This window comes from Salvelinus fontinalis, chromosome 42, assembly GCF_029448725.1.
Source record: "Salvelinus fontinalis isolate EN_2023a chromosome 42, ASM2944872v1, whole genome shotgun sequence".
Lineage (NCBI taxonomy): Eukaryota > Metazoa > Chordata > Actinopteri > Salmoniformes > Salmonidae > Salvelinus > Salvelinus fontinalis.
The window spans coordinates 14,666,269-14,686,881 of NC_074706.1; positions in this window are offsets into that span (position 1 = coordinate 14,666,269).

The window sequence follows — 20,613 nt, forward strand, 5'->3', positions numbered from 1 at the left end:
CATAGGTTCCACAGTCGGTTCCACAGAAAACACCGCTGCCACCAATGTAGCGCGCCATTTAGAGGGTTCGGAAAGTGGAGCGTCAACTATAATGAGAGTAAAGACCAGACAGAGGCAGCAATGCAGGACCGCTACGACACGTGACTTTATTCGTGACCGGTAATCACCATCTCAATTATCTCGCGTGACACTCCCCAATTTATAGGCACGCGCCAGGCAGCCGCATTGCTAAACCAATCCCTGTCATCCAAATCTTACAACAATGCAGAGTACATTTGAGTAATCTTGGGAGTCATTGTTATTGTATAACTACAAAATCACCCGGTATAAATCATCAAACTGAGCTATGCTGCGTTCCTTACAGTGTGATCTTTCAGATGGTGTTGTGACTACTTTCTTCTCGATTATTTGTTTAATTTTAGCTCGACGGCTGTATGGGAAAGATTTGTTAAGTAGGAAGACACGCGCACACGCACACGCACACACACACACAGAGATAGGATTGAACAGGGCACATCTCTAGGGTGTTTGTCTCTGCCTCAATACAACATTGTGTCCCACTGTAATTGAACGTTAATCCTTGTCTGATAATAATCTAATATACATTCACATTCGATGGGGATTTGATGGTGATGGTGACGAGTTGACGGCACTAGGCAACAGTTTAGATAGCCGAGGTGACGAATAACAAGTGGCTTGACACTGCTTCTCTATTCTACTAAGCTCTTTCTTGGCATCGCATTCATTCCCTGTTGCTGTGGAGTGGAGTGGACATTTACAGATAGAAATTGACCCTAAAGAACATCACCAAGACGCAATTAGAGTGAAATGGTATTTCGGAGACTGATTATATGTTACACACCTACACTACAACCAGCATAGAAGTGATAGGCTGAATGCTTAGTGACAGAAGCAGCAGTAAATTACAGCATGAGAATATTATTTGCGGCCTAGAAATTGAAAATATATTGTGGACAAAGTAGGCCTTAATCCAAAGCCTAGGGAGTTAAAGTTCAGATGGGGACTCCGATGCTCTTGTCACAAACTTGTATGATTTAATTCCCTTTAAATGCATTTAAATGTTTCAATGAAATGCGCAATCAACTTGACCAAACATTTCTTCAACTCATGGTTAGAGTTTGTGCAGAGAAATTACTCATGATACTGGCAAAAGGGGAAAATAATAACAATATCTACACTATGAGGAATGAATTACTAAATACAGTATATGGGGATATAAAAACACGCCCAAAAAAATGTATTAACACTAATTTACCCATTTGCAATCTTCAAATCAAGCTTTATTTATACTGCACATTTGAGACATGGAATGAAACACATTGTGCTTTACAGGAAGAAAAAAACAATGAAAATAAAACTAAAATATTTACTACACAACAAACATAAGATAAAAAAACAAAGAATAACAATAAAAATTTAACGGCTAAAAATCACCCTAAGGAAAAGAAAAGCTAAAAAGGTGTATTACGATCTCTTTTAAAAATGTCTAGTTTCGGCCCCCCTCAGGTTCTCTGGCAGGCTATTCCAGAGGCTGGGGGCATAGTAACTAAAGCCTGCCTCTCTCTGCTTCTTGGTCCTAGGCTTTGAATGTGATGTTCAGGTGCACATGAACACTCACGAGAAACACATTTTGTTTATTTGTTTAAGTATGTACATTAGTCTCAGCCAAACTCCAGAGTTCCTCTGTCTGTCTTTGTCTACCTGTCACCTGTGCCTGTTGGGGGCATTAGATGTTTATTTGAGCTAACCCCCCAGGCTAACCCCCCAGGCTCAATCGCTATGTTTAGAGACAGATCCAACTGATGGATGAGATTATATTCTTATTATTATATTAAACTTTAGTTTAATAAGTGGGGGAGGTTTGGCCTCCCGAGTGGCGCAGCGGTTCAAGGCACTGCATCTCAGTGCTAGCTGTGTCACTGTAGATCCTGGTTCGATTCCAGGCTGTGTCGCAGCTTGCCGCGACCGGGAGACCCATGAGGCGGTGCACAATTTGCCCAGCGTCGTCTGAGGTTAGGGGTTTGGCCGGCTGGGATGTCCTTGTCCCATCGCGCTCTAGCGACTCCTGTGGCGGGCCGGGCGCATGCACGCCGACACGGTCGCCAGGTGTACATGTTTCTTCCGACACATTGGTGTGGATGACTTCTGGGTTAAGCGAGCATTGTGTCAAGGAAGCAGTGTGGCTTGGCGGGGTCGTGTTTCAGAGGAGCACGGCTCTTGACCGTCGCCTCTCCCGAGTCCATACGGGAGTTGGAGCGATGGGACAAGACTGTAACTACCAATTCGGGAGAAAAATACAATTAGGATAAACACTCCAAACAGTCTACCCGACTGCTTGAAGGCATCCACATGGTCCTAAAACACACCGTTGCCTCGATTTGTATCACATTCCAGGGATAGAACTGGGTGGGACAAAAATGCAATTTCACAATGTGGGTGGGGGGGGGGGGGGGGGCATGTCAGTGAAAGTTGCGCCCCTGATTTATATAGTCCACAGTGTAGATATGTTGTAAATATTCTGATGATCCTTAACATCACCTGGAAGCAACTTTGCACTGTTAGTAAACTGGACATTTTACACCTGATCGTACTGCCTCCTGCTACTCCGGTGCCATTAAAGGGGCAATTTAGAATTGGTAGATACATTTTTCTACTTTAAAACTAATCATATATAGCCATTGATTATTGAATAATATAACTTAGTTCAACTGCCTTACCCCATGAGAGCACAAAATATAAGTGTGAGCGTAGGTTTGGTGTATTTCTGCTCTTTCTTCACTACGTCTGTGTAATGACAACTAAAACTCAACGACATCCTTCTCTTATTCTTCTTTCCCTCTTTCTCTCCAATTGCCTGTCACTCTAGACATCCTTCTCTTTCCTTATTCCCTCTTTCGTTCCCTCTTTCTCTCCAATCGCCTGTCACTCTATTTTCTAAGAACTTGTACTTAAAGGAGCAATCTGCAGTTCAAACAACAGCGAAGTGTCACACCGCCACTGATTTGGTAAATATCGTAGCTGAAGAATGGGGCTGGTGAGATGTATTGACTCTCAAATTCATAGACAGAGATATGGGGGCAATAACTGACCGTCCATGAGGTCAGAATTACAGTTTGAGCTATGTTTTGAGGCTATAGAGTGTTTGTTTACAATGACTTTGTTTTCAAACAAAGGAGTCAAACAAGCTTACATTTTAGGTTCTGATGGGATAAGACAATTGAACTAAGCTCCTGAGGCTTTTATCAACTATATTCTTCAATATATAATGTGTATATCATTCATTTAAAAATCAAAAAATGTACATAGCAATCACAGATTGCCCCTTTAATCAAGGGCAGCCAGAATTGCTAATTATAATCCATGTCTGTTTTTACTTTTAGAGTTAGAGCTCGGGTCCTTTGAAAATGGGAAAAGGCAAGCAGCCTGAGGCACTATAGGTTCTTGGACTGTATATAAAATCCTATTATACAAATGCAGTAGAGTTGTGCCTTTGCTGATAGTTTGGACATGACTTTTTCGAAGGTAGCAGCTATATTTAAAACGTTATTTCTTCATGAGCGTAAGTGATTGCATTAGGGATTTGAAGAATAAACACTGGTCTGATTTACTTTTTTGATTGAATTACATCAGTGCCTCTTGTCTCACTTTAGAACAAATAAAGAAATAATATAAATATCCACTAGGTGGCAGAAAACTCTCAGAAAATGATGAAGACGATCCCCAAAAATAGCAAACCATACAAATCACATTGCTGTATTACTTCAAATGTATCATCTAGCCTGTAAATGTACTATACATTAACATGATAATTTCATAGAAGGTGGTGAAAATGAAATTGAACCAAAAAAAGGTTTGGTCATAAATCACACCACTCCCTCAATCTGTAAGTAGTTGGGTTGTTAGTGGCCATATTAGTGGGTATGTACCGTATCTTGACTGGACAATTCAAATCAATGCACTGTGGAGTTTCTAAGAGGGCAATAACGACCAGAGCGTGCAATTCAACATGGTGTAGGATGTTGAGGTGTAAAATGTTACGTTTCATGTGTTCCAGGACCCTTTTATGTCTACACGGAGTGGACAAAACATTATGAACATCTACTCTTTCCATTACATAGACCGATCAGGTGAATCCAGGTGAAAGCTAAGATCCCTTATTGATATCAACTTGACAGAATTGTGGGAAATGCCTGCATCCCAAATGGCACCCTATTCTTCTAGTGCACTACTTTTGACCAGGGCCCATTGTGTACTATACAGGAAAAGTGCCATTTGGGACATGTCTACAATGACTGATGTTGCATTTGACCTGAAGTAGCCTCCTCCCTTCTATCCTCCTTCTACCCCCTACTTCCTTCCATCCTTCCCAATGACTAATGACCCTCCCTTGACATGTGAACAGGACATGTTTTCACGACTTCTAGTCTAAAAAAAACAACAAAACGGAAGACTATATCATTTCATGCCTTCTAGTCATCCGAGGTAAAACAAACTTTTCCATGGTTTATCTGCTGTCATTCATTTACGGGGCTCTTATTCCAGGCCGACAGCCATATTGAATATCTCAAGTCCTTATAAGAGGGGGGCTCCATAAATCAATGTTCTCTAGGATACACAAGAGGGCAGGAGAGATTTATAAGAGAAAGCAGAGTGGAGATGAGTGGCTGTGAAGGGCGAATGGATCATTCAATAGGAAACACATGGTTTGTGAACATCCAGTTTAAAACGCCTTTAACTTTTACTGCAGTGGGCTAAATCAGGGTCACACAGAGTGTTTCTTGGTAGTCTTAAACAAATCTACTTTGAAACAAAAGTATACACCTCAGACACATGGTTATGGGCTTAATAATAGAAGACACCTTTACCATGTCAGATATAGAGTTGAAATGTATTCAATTTGAGTTTGCATCCCAATATGACACTTTATATACATCGTAGACGACTGAAATGTAACAAAACCGTTTGACATTTAATATCAATAACATTCCACCCATGAGGCCACTAGAGGGTGATTTGGTCATTTGACTGCAGGAAAGGGTTTTAATCTCCCAATAATATGAATATGATGTACTACAATATGTATAAAGGCAACATTTCAGAAAATGTATGGAGTTTTACCTGATGCCAGTGAGTCAGAGGGGCGGGGACATTTTTACTTTCGCTCAAATTTAGAAAAACAAGAGGGAAAAGACATGTTCTGGCGCTCTGCTGAAATAACACCTCACACATGAGAGAATATATTGTTCTCAAAACAATGTTTAGTAATACGATCTGGATCACATCAAAGCCCACCAAAGACAAGACTTTCTGTCAAACTGGAAGATATGTTTTTCCAAGCATTCTATTTACTGTCAAGTCTCTCTTTAATAAACGAAGCTTGCCGTCAGTTCTGTTGATTCTTATGGCCGTGCCGTCCTCTCCAAGTACAATCTGTGGTGAAATAAAGTCAAATAAAGTAAATAGCCGTGGAAAGGTGTCAGGTGAAGATACGTGTGTCTGTGTAAAGACACACTCCGTCACCCTGCCTCTTTCAGTATGAAGAGTGACAGTTTAAAGCTTAAGGTATCACTTTGCCCTGTTCAGTGAAGACAATGAAAGCTTTCAAACATTCTTTTAACTCTATGTGTACTTCCCAAATGGCACCCTATTCCATATATAATGCTCTACTTTTGACCAGAGCCCCATGAGCCTTTATGGCCCTGGTCAAAAGTAGTGCCCTATATAGGTGATAGAGTATAATTTGAAGCATAGCCTATAAAACCTCACAGATATGTTCTGATTGCTTTACTGTATTTTATTTCGTAGTATTATTGCATTTTTTTTAGGTGGGAGCGGATCAGCTATTGCAAATAGAGTGTAGCTTCTATCAATGTAACTTACTGCATTTCTTTCCACAGACCAAAAGACCACTGAGCTCAAAAAACGTGACTAAAGTAAGAGGAGGAGTAAGGGAATATGATCAATGTAAAATTGAAGAGGCACTCTGCTCGTAACTTGGCCTTGGCCCTGACAGGGCTCTCCAGCGAGCACTGCTTTCATACCTGTAGCTGCTCCATCAACTCCATATCACCGTGCAACTTTTCACTTCTCATAAAGATCAGCACATACTGTCCTTAAGGCACCAGGTAAAGCTATGGTCAAATAAGGCTCAACTAGATGGGAGGTAACGCTTGTAGTCAGAGGCTGGCATCAACACCTGCTGTAGGCTCGGTCCTTGTACTTAAATGCAACATTGTCAGAGGGGGAGCAGGAAGCAATTTTCTGCTGATCCATTCAGAAAAGCACCATGCTTCTGCTCTCATAATTGAAAAGCCATAAAATAAATAGGATATTAAAGCGCCATGCCTGCTTGAGCCCATAGAGCGGGATACCTCATCTACCCCCGTAAAGGCCCAGACCGGTGTTCAAATAGTATACGTTTTCCTTCAAATACTTTAATTGTGCTTGAGTGAACATGCATTGCGAAATGGAACCAATGGAATTGTCCAATAAGTGCAAACCCCAACATTTGACACACCAAGCTGGCTCAACCAAACCCTCACAGTATTTGAAAGAAAACAAATACTATTTGAATCAAAGTCGGGTGAGGCCCGATTCCTCAGAACCAGCGCTGACGCAGGGAGACGGCAGGAGAGGGAGAGATAAGCACTGTCATGGCTGCCAAAATCTACGTCATGGCAACTTTTTGTGGTAAACAAGATTTCTCCAACCTCTGTTCTGAAATATCTGCCTTGAAAAGAGACATAATGCTGAAAGGTCTGAGTCATTTCTGAATAGAAAAATAATCGCTTTTTGGGCTTTGAAATTTTTACTCTTAAGGAGATGGGCTGTAATGCTGTAAAATTCCACATTTTGTAACCCTGAATAGTCTGAATTTACCATCTGTAGAGCATCTTTATACAGATTCTCATACTATATGTTGATGAGCAACTGCTTGCTAAGGTTACGGTTAGGGTTAGGGTTTGTGTTAGGGTTAGGTTTAGAATAAGAGTTCACGTTAGGGTTAAGGTTAGGGTTAAGGTTTAGAGTTAGGGCTAGGGTTAAGGGTAAGGGTAAGGGTTACGTTTAGGGTTAGGATAAAGGTTAAGGTTAGGGTTAGTGCTAGGGTTAGGGTTAGCATCTAGATGGACTATCTAAATAAAGTGTTTCCAGTTTTTTTAGGCTTTGAAATGTTCATATGCTTAAAATCTTTACCTGAGAGGTCCAATGTTTGTGTCACTAAACAAAAAGGCATAGTAAAGTTATAGTACTAAAGTTGGTAGGCTTTGAACATGTTTTGTGGGACGTAATTTAGTATCAAATGACCACATCTCTTTTTCAACCCGAATGAAGTCATTCGTGAAACTGCAGGTTTGGTACTGACACATTTTAAAGAGTAGCCACTTACGAGCCCACAAATGTGGATAGATGATATCAGAAGGTGCTCATTACATTTAAAGGTATTCATAATAATCCTTTGCCCAATTAAAAAACACAAAGTAATCAGCCTACAGAGGTTCTGGGAATTATCCACAGCTGAGTTCTACGTGAGAAACAGCAGAGTTATTTGAAAATGATTATGATATTGGTTGTTCGTCTGCTCTCCTTTTATTCTCATCCTTCTGAAGTCTAAATGACAGTGTCGTTAGCAGAAGAAGCATGATGTGTTGAGTAAGTTTCATGACTCTGAATTGGTCGTAAAGAAACCTCAGTGTGTGTTTTCCTTATTTGGTGCGGATGAGTGGATGCAGGACTCAATGTTTTTTAGTCATACTCAGTCAGGTTTCCCCCCAAAGCTCAGTGTCACATCCCAAATAGTACCCTACTGCCATAGTGCACTACTACTTGACCATAGTCTTATGTGTGCTGGTCAAAAGCAGCGTAGTATATAGGGAATAGGGTGCCATTTGGGACACGCCCTAGGACTACAAAGCAAAATAAAATAAAATACAAATCTGTCACAGAGAAAGGGAATGAGAATGGATAGCACAATGAAATAGGAGAAAAAATGAAAGCACTGATGCTGTTGCTAACCCAGTTCAGATGTTCTGTCTCAACTGAAGAAATCTATAATAAAGACAAAATGGAGTCGATGAAAGATATACAATTCACAATGGAGTTCATTTCAGCATTAAAGCTTTCAGCCATGTATTTCCCCGATAATTGGTTGATACAAACAACCTCCATATATCATATTTATAGACATGTCCAATCCCATCTAATAGAGATGACCATATGCTAATTCACATGTGAAGCAAATGAACCCCAGCTAACAAGAAACGTTCCCACAACTTTAGAGAATGTTCCCTTAAGATTCTCATTAGGTTGTTGCCTAACGGTTTCATATGAATGGTCCAGTGATGTGCAAGAACTGTTTCTAGGAGACCATTCCCTTAATACCAAACAGAAGTAACCGAGAACGTGGTTGCCATGTTCTCAGAATATTCAATGTTCTAGACATATTTAATTGGAACATTGCAAGAATATTCCAGTGTCAAGCTTTCTGAAGGTTGGGATAGAATAACATTCTGATAACATGGCAACGATGTGCTGTGTACGCTTGGTGTGACGTTGATGGAATTTTATTAGAAGATATTCATGTTCTAGACACTTTTCATGGGAACATTAAAATGATATTCCTGTGTTCCAATGATGTTTAAAACATAGAATGTTCTGGCATGGTCCCCCGGAGGTTTTTGTCTAGTTCCCAGCTTGTTCTGAGGACATCCCTAAAGATGTTTTTAAGATGTTGCTTGCCTGATGGTCTCAAAGAAACCTGTTTCTTTACACACCACCCCTGATTGGTGAACCACTGATCCAGTCATCTTTGTCTGTTGGCAAGTTTAGGGAGACCCACACACACAAACAGGGTTTTCAACATACAATGTTTTCAGCTTACATATTTTACACACTTTGCATACAGATTAACTGCCAAAATAATGGAAACACTTGTGTAAATGAGAGTTATAAATTAAATTGAAAGCAGGTGCTTCCACACAGTTGTGGTTCCTGAGTTAATTAAGCAAGAAACATCCCAGCATGCTTAAGGTCATGTATAAAAATGCTTAGTTGCCTAATATTTTGGTTATTATAGGTAGAAGAAGAGGTCTCAGTGACTTTGAAAGAGGGGTCTCAAAGGAGCATAGGAGGTTTAAAGGGTGTGTGTGTGTGTCAGTCACCAGATCTCAACCAAATCGAACACTTATGGGAGATTCTGGAGACAGCATCGACAAAACATCAAATTTCCTAAGGAAGAATGGTGTTGCATACCTCTAATAGAGTTCCAGACACACCAAAGTTGTTCTGGTGGCTCCTGGTGGCCCAACACCCTATTAACATGTTTTATGTTGGGTGTTTCCTTTACTTTGGCAGTTACCTGTACATGATTACATTGTGCATGTTCATTTACACAGTAATTATTATTCAACCTGTCTTCACCTGGGTTTTGAACTCACAACTGCTTGGTTCACGGTATTCCAATCTTCCTGCTACACCCCCATGTCTGTGTCAGTTGACAATTATTCTCACTATTATTGATTTGATTTACCTACTTCAGCCATTTTAGGGTTTTCTGTACAGTTGTCTAATGTTGGTGGGCCATATTACTCCTTAGTCATTTGATGAATAAAATCTTTTTTTAACAGAGCATGCTAGCAGATACCCATAGACTTCCAGTTATTGCGCTGATGCTAGTTAGCATTGGCTCACTAAAATACCTCTAACTTCCTCTATTCTCGACACAGAGAAATACAAATACAAATAGTATCCGTGAGTTCATCTGACTCTGGAAAAGTAGATAATGGGCCTCATTGCCAAAGTCCATGTAAGGGCTGTCGCCCTCCTCTTCCTCGGACGAGGAGAGGAGAGAAGGATCAGTGGACCAATACGCAGCATTAGGGAAATATGCCATCTCTTTATTTGACACGACGGCACACGAAAACAAAACACTTACAAATTTACAAAACAAGAAAACGACGTAGACGAAAACCTGAACATGAACTTACATAACTAAAACGTAAAACTCACGGACAGGAACAGACTACATCAAAACGAACGAACAGCCAAACAGTCCCGTATGGTACATACATCGACGAAACAGGAGACAATCACCCACAAACAAACAGTGAGAACACCCTACCTAAATATGACTCTCAATTAGAGGAAAACGCAAAACACCTGCCTCTAATTAAGAGCCATACCAGGCAACCCAAAACCAACATAGAAACAGAAAACATAGACTGCCCACCCAAAACACACGCCCTGACCATAAACACATACAAAAACAACATAAAACAGGTCAGGAACGTTACAGTCCAGAAGTACCCCTTCAATTTCAATGTGCAAAGTGTAGCAATACAGGTGAAACCACTAATTGACACAGACATGGTGGCGTAGCAGGAAGATTGTAATGCTGTAAACCAAGAGTTTGTGAGTTCAAATCCCAGATAACGACAATAATATTTACTTCATAAATGAACATGCACAATGCAATCATGCATGTCAAAGTGTGTAAAATATGTACATTTGAAGCACTGTTTTTGAGTATCCCCAACCTTGCCAATAGACAAAGAGCTATATGAATGGATCTACTTCAATGAATCGGAGAAGAAACCCATATTGATTATCCAGGCCCTAATCCCTGACACTATATAGGCTGGCACGCTGATGAGACTACGGCAAGACTAATAAACTGGATGAGCTCCGCGCAAGACTATGATGCTGCCACCACCATGCTTCACTGGGGGGGATGGTATTCTCGGGGTGATGAAAGGTGTTGGATTTGCGCCAGACATAGTGTTTTCCTTGATGGCCAAAAAGCTCAATTTTAGTCTCATCTGACCAGAGTACCTTCTTCCATATGTTTGAGGAGTCTCCCACATGCCTTTTGGAGAACACCAAACGTGTTTGATTGTTTTTTTCTTTAATAAGCAATGGCTTTTTTCTGGCCATTCTTCTGTAAAGCCCAGCCCTGTGGAGTGTACGGCTTAAAGTGGTCCTATGGACAGATACTCTAATCTCCACTGTGGAGCTTTTGCTGCTCCTTCAGGGTTATCTTTGGTCTCTTTGTTGCCTCTGATTAATGCCCTCCATGCCTGGTCCTTGAGTTTTGGGCCTCTCTTGGCAGGTTTGTCGTGGTGCCATATTCTTTCCATTTTTAAATAATGGATTTAAGGGTGTTCTGTGGGATGTTCAAAGTTTAGAATATCTTTTTTTATAACCCAACCCTGATCTGTACTTTTCCACAACTTTGTCCCTGACCTGCTTGGAGAGCTCCTTGGTCTTCATGGTGCCGCTTGCTTGGTGGTGCCCCTTGCTTAGTGGTGTTGCAGACTCTGTGGCCTTTCAGAACAGATGTATGTATACTGAGATCATTTGACAGATCATATGACACTTAGATTGCACACAGGTGGACTTTGTTTAACTAATTATGTGACTTACGAAGGTAATTGGTTACACCCGCTCTTATTTAGGGTCTTCATAGCAAAGGGGGTGAATACATATGCAAGCACAACTTTTCAGTTTTTTATTTTATAGACATTTTTGAAACAAGTAATTTTTTTCATTTCACTCTACCAATTTGGACTATTTTGTGTATGTCCATTACATGTAATCCAAATAAATATCCATTTAAATTACAGGTTGTAATGCAACAAAATAGGAAAAACATCAAGGGGGATGAATACTTTTGCAAGGCACTGTATAGCCTCATTAATTATTTTATTGTCTTGCTATTTCATTTTTTATTTAGCAAATGTTTGTCTTACCTTTTAACTCTACATTGTTGGGAACGGGCTCGTAAGTAACCATTTAAAGTCTACACCTGTTGTATTCAGCGCATGTGACCAATAACATTTGATTTGGTTCACCAATCAGGGCCTTGATGGACTCAGTACCAAGGTTTGATGTGTACGCTTTATTTTTTGGGGGAGAATGTTTCTTTGGGACCATCAGGCGACATCTTTAGGGGCGTCCCCCGGAACAAGCCGGGAACTAGACAAAAACGTCCAGGGGACCATGATAGAATGTCCTACGTTTTAAATGTCCTTGGACACAGGAATGTTCTTGCAACAATCCAATCAACGTTCCTAGAACATTCATATCTTATTTTCCATGTTCTCTGTATTTTTGGGGTGACATTGATGAGGAAAAATAAGAAACCCGCTCACTGCTTTTGTTAGTATAACTACTCTATATAAAGGTTTACGTATCGGCCTCAAGGCATTTGCACGCAGTGAGGCGAAGACTTTTGGAGGATGGCCAGGTGTCAAGAAGGGCAGCAAAGAAGCCAATTCTCTACAGGAAAAACATCAGGGACAGACTGATATTCTGCAAAAGGTACAGGGATTGGACTGCTGAGGACTGGGGTAAAGTAATTTTCTCTGATGAATCCCCTTTCCGATTGTTTGGGGCATCCGGAAAAAAGCATGTCCGGAGAAGACAAGGTGATCGCCACCATCAGTCCTGTGTCATACCAACAGTAAAGCATCCTGAGACCATTCATTTGTGGGATTGCTTCTCAGCCAAGGGAGTTTCACAATTTTGCCTAAGAACACAGCCATGAATAAAGAATGGTACCAACACATGCTCCGAGAGCAACTTCTCCCAACCATCCAGGAACAGTTTGGTGATGAACAATGCCTTTTCCAGCATGATTCAGTACCTTACCATAAGGCAAGTGGCTCGGGGAACAAAACATCAATATTTTGGGTCCATGGCCAGGAAACTCCCCAGACCTCAATCCCATTGAGAACTTGTGGTCAATCCTCAAGAAGCGGGTGGACAAACAAATATCCACATATTCTGACAAATTCCAAGAATTGATTATGCAAGAATGGGCTGGGGTAATTTACCCCAGCCCATTCAGTCAGGGTGTGGCCGATTTATCATCAAATATGATTATGTAGTGCCTGTCTTAACTGCATCAAACCGGGAAAAACTAGTTAAGCTAGAATTCTCATCCAACACTTACAAATAAAACAGCTCCATTTGGAATAATAAGTAGTATCCTACCTGTTGGCTCTTGGTCATTGTAGCCTATCCTTCTCCTTTAACTTTTAATCCCACCATTTTAATTCCATTTTAGATATCTCCTAACTTTTGCCACACACGGAGAGGCTCAATGACTCTAGTCGATTGCCACTTTGATGACTTATGATTGGCCAACAACAAGCTGCAGGCGCCACGCTCCACTTCCGTGAAAAGTAAGAGCGGCAGCATAAATGATAAAACTTCTCTCTCGCTCTTCTGCAGCAGTCGCGTTCGGATCTGTACGGCCCTTCTGGATAACTCAGTTAAAATGACACATACCCGAGACACGTGACAGTCTTATCAGATCAGACCCGTGACCTTACTTCGAATTCTGGATCCGGACTCGCTCGGGTCCCAGATTGGGTATTCGGGTACAGGTGGATCTGTGAAGACCTCTACTTGCAATGTCCCATAAAACATGTCTAGAACATATATTCTGAGAACATGGCAACCATGTTCTGTTTGTGGTGAGGTTGTAGCAGTAGACAACATTAAAGGTTATTTAGTAGTGTTCCTCATCTCTGGTCATGCTAAATAGGTTATCGGAAGGTTTTTGCTATCATACATAGAATGGTCCCCTAACTAAAGGAAAACTGGACACTCAAACATCAGGGGAACATTACGGGGAACATTACACAAACTTTCTCTATCCCTAGAATTGTTAGCTGGGACACCAGGGATGTGTCTTGTCCTCGCTCCCATTTAGTCACCACTCCTATACACCTTCTACATTGTGTACGTCTTGAACAATAGTAGTTGTATTAGTTGTAATAGTTCCCATCCTGACAGACACCTCGTTATGTTCACCCTGCCTTGATCAGCCTTGTTGCATGATGACGAGGAACACCGTGGCCCGGTCCTAAACAACTTTGTAGAGCGGTGTGATGAATCCCACTTGGTCCTCAATACCAACAAGACCAAAGAGATGTGCATAGACTTCAGGAAGCGAACAACACCTACCTCTGCAACATCTATCAAAGGTCAGAACAAAGAGATTGTAGAGGAATACAAATACCTTGGTGACCTCTTGGACAATAAACTTCAGTGGAGTAAATGTACAGACCTGATCTACAAATATAGTCAACAGAGACTGTACTTTCTCAAAAATATGGGATCTTTTATTGTTGACTGTACTATACTGACTCTGGTTTATAAATCTTTAATAGAGTATTTTAACTTTTTGCTTATCACCACAGCAAGCAAGGTACTTGGAGTAAAACAGACAGGATTGGATGATATATTTAAGGTCAGGGCCCTAAGCAAGGCTCACAAAATCATTTTAGACCCAAGCCACCCCCTGTAATTTGAATTACTCTCCTCTGGGTGCAGGTATAGGGCACCACCCGGGAGGAAAAACAGAACTAGACAATCATTTGTGCCAGGTGTGATATCCCTCCTAAACAGCTTGGGTTAAAGTTCCTATCCACCCAGTAAAGCCAGCAAGCTAGTTTCTTTCATTGGTGTATACTGTATATAACTGTTGTGGATTTAGTACTGACAATTTGTTGTCTACTGTATTTCATCTTTTCATACGTGAGTTCCAAATATATCTAACAGTCACCCCGGGTTGAGTTGTGATGTCAGAATGCACTCACTGTTCCAGAATGTGATTATTACGCAACAGGACAGTTAACACGCACTGCCTGCTAATTATCTATAGGCTATATTCCAAATTAGGTTTGAGGCTTTACTGAGCCGGACAAACGTCTCTCCTCGTGGAGAGCTCACACACTTCACCAATGTTTGCGCAGATCAAGTCTGCAGATGTTTGCGCTCGCGTTGCCCTCCTTGTTGTTTTCCTCACAAATAATAACTTTGGACATGTGTGCGTTCCGATCAAAGTAAGTTCCTTATTTTCTGCATATCGTGTTGTCATTTCGACTGTAGACGTATACCGTATGTATGTAGCATAATGTATTTACAGTTTTATTCACATGTTTTCAAGTAGTGGTGACAAATAATGCATTCCAATTATTGCAAAGATTGTAATGGCCATCTATGATGTGTGTAACATACTTTTTTTTGGTTGTACTGTTTATAATGAACTAATACTAAGCTGTTTGCAAGCTATGTCTGGCGCCATGTTTGTTGACATTATACAATGCATTCTGGGTGTCATTGTTGCAAGAACATTCATGTGTCCAGTTTTCTGGACAAGTTTAATATGTGTGAAGCAGAGGTTGGTATTAAAAATATAGAGTAACATTGTTTCGGTAGACTGAAATGAAAATAATGCATTCTATTAATTTTTATGGAAATATGTTATTAGTTATTACATTTTTGGGGGATGGACTATACTAATGCCATGTTCTAGCTGCTGGTGAAGGCGAGCCGTGCTCGCTGGGTTATATCGGGCTGTAAGGAACGCAGTGGGACATTCGCAGCAGAGGTGTGAATAGTTGAATCTGAAACAGTCATTGACAGTTTCTGATTAATGTTGCTTGGTTTTATAGTTTAGGTAACACCAGTGAATTTGAGCGGGAAGTTAATGTATTCTAAAATTATAATCTGTTTCCATTACATGGAACAGTGTCCAGTAATTAAAGTAGGTTGAAATAAGTATTGAATATTAAGCTGATAAGACCGTACCAACTTTTTGAAGGTTCTAGATTTGTTAAACAACAGGTTCATATTTTTACTAAATTAATGCAACATGTTGCAGTGATTCGATTACCGGGAAGGGTTTACGGGTTTGTTTACTTTAGGTGTCGATTCCACTGAATGGAACACTGTGTTATCTGATGTGTCTAGAGTAGGATTCTTTCTTCCAGGACTGATGGAAATCCAATACAGTATGTATGTTAAGAGAGACGAATGAGACCAGTCATATAATATAATATGGGAGTGAATTGTTAGACACGGTGGCGAGATTCATGTTGCCGTGTCTAAGGGTAGTACATGCTAAATTAAGGGCACATAAACGTTGGGGTAGATTTAAACAAACAATGTATGATTTGATAGAGTACAGTGGACTTATCATTATCATGTTTTGTTTGTAGTTACAACTTTGGGTTGCTGATTAAGATGTAATATGGTGAATATTAATTAAATGTACACTTTCTCTCCCGGGAGAATGGGAGTGGTCCTTTTCTCTTTCTTTGAAATGTTTCCTGAGTCTGTGGTCTTGGGAGAGCAGTTAGGGATATTCTGCAGTGTTGTTACTATAAAGGTATCCAGATTTGGTGGTAAGAGGAGCTACCAGATTAAATAAGGCCTGGTCATTTTTGTTTGTTTTTGGTTTACCACACACACACCAGCATGCACACACAACTTACTAGTTATGAATATGGGTTAGTGCCGAGGTATCTTAACGGGGCACTCGCATGGGATTTTTTATTTTCTGAGTTTTAATTAAACACGTGAATTCGTTTGATAAGAAATGTACTGGAAACGTAATGTTAACCTGGGATATGAAATGTGTGAAATGTTTGACTGTTTTTCAATAATTAGTTTAATATAGTAAGAAACACTTCTTTGAAGGGTTTGTATGACCTCTGACAGTGTGTTCCAGTGTGGTTTGATCGCCCTCAATGGAAAGCTATTTGGATGATGAATTTAAGGTAATTTGTAATACTGATTTGAAGGTAATTTGTAATACTGATTTGAAGATCATTTGTTAAACTGATAATTATGTTTGAAGTTTATAGTTTACAGCCATTTTTGTGATTCAGAGGAGAGGATGTTGCCTTTGAATAAGTGTCGTCTGTCTTAAGTCTATTTTCCTATGACCGTATGGGTAAAACATTTTCTTTATGGAGTTATTATGGGTAGTGATTATAATAAAATTTTGTTATTTGAAATTGTTTTGTTTTACTTTTTAACCAGTAGTAGTGTTTTTTTTTTTTACACATTACTCACATTGTGATTCATGTGTCAAAATGGGGGAATTACCAGTCCTCTGAGGTTTTGGGATTGAAGTTTAAACACCTTCAGTGATATGTAGGAGTGTATTGAGTGATATGTAGAAGTGTATCGAGTGATATATGAAGGAGTGTATTGTTGTGTTGTATGTTCTGTTATGTTTCGATAGAAATCTCCCAGATTGGGTCTGGTAGATTGTTAGGATTTCTCCCAATGGGTTAGAGGTCTAACTTCCTGATCCTGTGGCTCTGCGATGAAGTTGACATAGTGATGGGGAATGTAAGCCAATTCTAATTTTTTTTCAATAAAATGTGTTGTTATTCTCTTTGACATATGTTTAGAAATTGGTGTTAAGAATAATTGGTAAAAGTAATCATTTGTCATATAGTCAATGCTTGTCTGGATTTCCTGAATCAGAAATGAACTGAACTATACTGTTGTTTTGATCTGTCCTCTCTTGAGGTTATCGTAAAGGTGACTACATATGGTGTCTTGATGCATGGCAGGGATAATTTGGCAGAGAACGGTGTGAACCCCCTCTAACAGGCGGAAGAATAGCGACAAAGGTGTTCAATACGGCCCTGTCTGCACCACTTCTACCGAGAGACCTGAGTCCGAGCCAGCAACTGGTGTACAGCATCCAATCTCTCATGTCTTTTCTCTCATGAGTGTGACAGGAGTCCACATGGAGTGAGCATGGAGAGAGATCTGTTCCAGTCTTCTCTTATGTTGCTGGTATACTGGTTGACGAATGGACAATACATAATGGGTGGTAAAGATGGTGAGACATTGAAATTGGGACATTATCATGGGCCATCCACTCTGAGCTGTAAAGCTATCTGAAGAAGACAATGAAGAAGATACCAGAAGATTGAGGGCCTGGGGGGGGGGGGGGGTTGGTCATCTGTGCCCATAATTGATTTAGACTAAAATTGTTTAGGTTGGGGTATCAGGTTGATTGTAGAGGTCTACACACTGCTAAGTGTATAGTCGTTGAGATTAAGAATGCATTGAGATACTGATCTGTAGTTATAATCGTGATAAGAAAGTTAACGGCTAGGGGTTCCGCTAGCGGAACGTTTCGACAACATCCGGTGAAATGGCAGAGCGCGAAATATATATATTTTTTGTTGAAATATTTAAGTGCAATACACCAAATTAAAGCTTAACTTCATGTTAATCTAGCCACCGTGTCAGATTTCAAAAAAGGCTTTACGGCGAAAGCAAACCATGCTATTATCTGAGGACAGCACCCCATCAAACAAACACATGACAATCATAATTCAACCCGCCAGGCGCGACACAAAACCCAGAAATAACGCTATAATTCATGCCTTACCTTTGAAGATCTTCCTCTGTTGGCACTCCAATATGTCCCATAAACATCATAAATGGTCCTTTTGTTCGATAAATTCCGTCGTTATATCTCCAAAATGTCCATTTATTGGCGAGTTTGATTCAGAAAAACACCGGTTCCAACTCACGCAACATGACTACAAAATATCTAATAAGTTACCTGTAATCTTGATCCAAACATTTCAAATAACTTTCCTAATACAACTTTAGGTATTTTTTTATGTAAATAATCAATACAATTTAAGACGGGATAAATTCTGTTCAATACCGGACGAAAACAAAGTGGAGCGAGCTTTCAGGTCATGCGCCCCAACCACAACAATACACTAGACTCGACCCTCGTTCTGAACAGCCATACTTCTTCATTACTCAAAAGAAAAACATCAACCAATTTCTAAAGACTGTTGACATCCAGTGGAAGCGATAGGAACTGCAAGCGAGTGCCTTAGAAATCTAGATCCACATAGAAACCCCATTGAAACACTGTCACCTCGACAACAAAAAATCCTGGATGGTTTGTCCTTGGGGTTTCGCCTGCCAAATAAGTTCTATTATACTCACAGACATTATTTTAACAGTTTTAGAAACTTTAGAGTGTTTTCTATCCAAATCGTACATGCATATCCTAGCTTTTCATCCAAAATTCAGAATGCTGCCCCCATCCTAAAAAAGTTAATACCAGAATTTTGGGATAACTTGTCACGATCGTGTGGCGGATTGACGGACCAAAATGCAGCAGTTGGAAAATAAGCCATCTTCTTTTATTTTAAAAGATGACAAACAATAAACACGAAACACTTTAACAAAATAACAAAACGACAAAACGACCGTGAAGCTACAAACGTTGTGCACATACATACAGGCTACAAACGTTCTACATAGACAATTACCCACAACCAATGAGAGCCTATAGCTACCCTAAATAAGGCTCCCAATCAGAGACAACCGAAATCAGCTGTCTCTAATTGGGAACTCATTCAGGTAACCATAGACTCTCCTAGACAACTAAACATACATAGACAATACTAGAAACATGTACTCCACACAAACCCATATACTATACACAACCCCTTTACCATAAACAACACCCAAAACCAACAAAACAAAAACATTCCCCATGTCACACCCTGACCTAACTAAAATAATAAAGAAAAACAAGAATACTAAGGCCAGGGCGTGACATAACTGTACTGTATATTTATATAAATGTACATTCTGCCATTGTTGATGTGTGTTAAGTTAAAGGTTTTAACTTTAAGTGATAGTGTAACGAACGTCATCGGAGAAGGAGAAGAGGACCAAGGTACAGCGTGATAAGTGTTCATATTTTAATTAATCAACTGAACACTGAACAAAACGACAAACGAACAGTTCTGTAAGGTGACGACACACAAAACAGAAAACAACTACCCACCAACACAGGTGGGAACAGGGTACCTAAGTATGGTTCTCAATCAGAGACAACGATAGACAGCTGCCTCTGATTGGGAACCATACCAGGCCAAACACATAGAAATACAAAACAAGGACAACATAGAACACCAAACATAGAATGTTTCACGCCCTGACCAACCAAAATAGAGACATAAAAAGGATCTCTAAGGTCAGGGCGTGACAGTACCCCCCCTCCCCCAACAGGGGCGGACTCCGACTGCCCAACCTGAACCTATAGGGGAGGGTTGGGCCCCGCTCCACCTTAGTCTTGGCCCACTTAGCGCGGGCCCCGGACAGGAAGGCAGCTCTGGCCGCTCCGGACAGGAGGGCGACTCTGGCCGCTCCGGACAGGAGGGAGACTCTGGCCGCTCCGGACAGGAGGGAGACTCTGGCCGCTCCGGACAGGAGGGAGACTCTGGCCGCTCCGGACAGGAGGGAGACTCTGGCCGCTCCGGACAGGAGGGAGACTCTGGCCGCTCCGGACAGGAGGGAGACTCTGGCCGCTCCGGACAGGAGGGAGACTCTGGCCACTCCGGACAGGAGGGAGACTCTGGCCGCTCCGGACAGGAGGGAGACTCTGGCTGCTCCGGACAGGAGGGAGAATCTGGCTGCTCCTGACTGAAGCCCGTCGCTGGAGGCTCCGGACTAGAGGGCGTCGCTGGAGGCTCCTCGAATCGGCCGGGCTAGAGTGGGCCGGGCTAGAGTCGGCATCGAGCCAGGAGGGATGATGCCGGCTCAGCGCATCTGGTCTCCAGTGCGTCTGCTCGGCCTGGGGTATACTGCACCAGCCCTACGCACGGTGTCCCCGGTTCGCCAGCACAGCCCAGTGGGCCTGTTCCAACTCCCTGCACTTGCCGGGCTACAGTGCGCATCCACGGTCCAGTGCATCCGGTGCCTCGGCCAAGGACAAGGCCTCCTGCATGTCTCCCCAGC